Here is a 2,492-nt window from a genome sequence, read left to right on the forward strand (position 1 = left end):
ATGTACCCCAAAACCTAAAATGCAATAAAATAAATAAATGGGAAAATAAAAAATAAAAAATTACCAAAATTCCAGCGCTTATATAATTTGGTGTAATTTTGAATGTATTTCCAACAGATTATCTCCACATACACTCGAGTATTCACCTTTATTATAACTAATTTAAGTGTTAATTATTTGTTCTTCTGAAATCTTCTCATCAGTGAACTCATGCATGTTTTTCTATGACTAGGTTTTCTAAAATTTTGGTACAAGTATAATATCTCTAACTAAATGAGTTCTTCATCAATCTGTTTAGTATTAATTTCTTTCTAATAGATATTTGAAATGCTACATAATTACATAAATTATGGTTTCCCTATAATTTATTCATTCAAATATTTTTGGTAGACATTTAAGTAGTTTCCTATTTTCTGGCAGTATTTCAAGAAGCAACATTGTACACATATTATTACATAAGTGTCTCTAGTCTTCACTGTGTATGAATAGCTTGCAGTTTTGTTTAACCATCTCCAGTCAACGTCTTTTTTTCCTAAAATACCTAAAGCAATTTCCAAATACTGTGTAATTTCAGCCATAATTACTTCATAAAGTACTCTTCATCTCTATTTCTTCTACCAAACCTAAATATATATCACTCTTTATCTTAACATATTCAAACAGTTACTAACTGAAACTCATGAAACTTTCTAAAGACTCTGATAACTCTGATTTTATACTTCTTTTTTACATCTTTGCATTATTATTATTATTATTTTACTTTACTTTGAACTACCACAACTGAAATGGTAATTTAATTATACTCTATGAGTTCACTCCAAATTCTAATTCACATACGGAAATACATCAGAATAAACTCTCTGAAACACAACCATAATCATGCTACATTTCTAACCATGTAATGTTTATCTAGTAATAATAATATTAATATAAAATCTTAATTTACCATACCTGCATATTTGTATGATGTAATTTTGGATATTGATCCACCCTTATATATTTTTTAATCTATAGGCATGATTCACTCCTACTATACAAATATAAAGCATTGCTCTAAACTCTATACTCTACCTAAATGGAAATGAGGCATCCACAATTCAAAGTAGTGAGATTATTAATATGAGTAGTCTTTTATAATTTACATGTATGTATTATAATATAAAAAGCAAATACAAAAGCCATGTAAAAGTTGCAAGTAAAAATACTATAAAAAAACAAGATGAAATCCCCCCAAAATTTCAAGTAATCCATAGGATGGCCAAGAAAAAAGAAATAGAAGAATAGAAAGGAGCAAAAACAAACAATAAAATTGCAGAATTAACTGCTAATATATTAATAGTTGCTTTAATAAAATTATGTATATAATCAATTAAAAGTCATAGATTGATAAAGTAATTTTTTAAAGTGGCCTAACCATATCCTGTTTATATAACATTCACTTCAAATTTAAAGACAAAAAAATTGAAACTAAAAAGATGAAGAAATTTATATCATGCAAACTTTAAGCAAAAAAAAAAATTACTACAATAATATCTGATAATCTACATTTTAGAAAAAAATTTTTAGAAAAAGACATAACAATGAAAAAAAAATCCACCTTCTGTAAAATATCTGTAAAACAATATATAAGCATCAAACAAAATCTCCCCAAAATATATGAAGAATGGCTTACAAATATGAGGTAAAATATTTGCAAGTCCATACATTTCATAAGGAATTATTATGTAGATTATATAAATAACTCTTCCATCTCAATTGTAAAAAGACAAACCAATTAAAATGGGCAACCTGTTTTGATTTCTCCAGCTAATATTCACAAATAGGCCCCAAAGCACATAAAATGGAATGTGTACTCAACATTTTAAATTATCCTATAAATTTAAATTAAAACTACAGTTAAATACCACTTAGCACACATTAAAATGGCAATAATTAAAGAGATAGGCAATATTAAGGGTTGGGAAGATAGGAAAACCTCACACTTGCTGCTAGAAATGCAATGTTGTCAAGATGATAATTGATTAAACATTTAAATAAAATGTAGCATATGAATCCGCAATTCCACTGCCACATAACTATTTCATAGAAATTAAAACATATATCCACCTCAAATCTTGTGAGTTACTGTTCACAGCAACATTATTCAACAATATTCTTATGAGTTACTGTTTCATGACATTATTCAAAATAGTTCATCAACTGGAGAGCGAATAAACAAAAATGGATGAACCTCCAAAATATTATGCAAATTGAAAGAAGCCAATGTGCAAAAGATCGCATTGTAAATGATTTGATTATAAGAAATGTTTAATAAGAGGAAAACATAGAGACACAAGTAGTTGCCTGGAACTCTGGTGAGACATGTTATTGACATGGGAAATTTTTTCAAAATATTAGAAATGTTCTACACATGTATGATAGTGAAAAGTGCAAGACACTGTAATTTACTAAGATTTTGTATATAAATGTCACATATTCAAATACCAATTCTC

The sequence above is a fragment of the Sapajus apella genome, unplaced genomic scaffold (genome assembly GCF_009761245.1).
Source record: "Sapajus apella isolate SASKATOON/1434 unplaced genomic scaffold, GSC_monkey_1.0 scaffold11, whole genome shotgun sequence".
Lineage (NCBI taxonomy): Eukaryota > Metazoa > Chordata > Mammalia > Primates > Cebidae > Sapajus > Sapajus apella.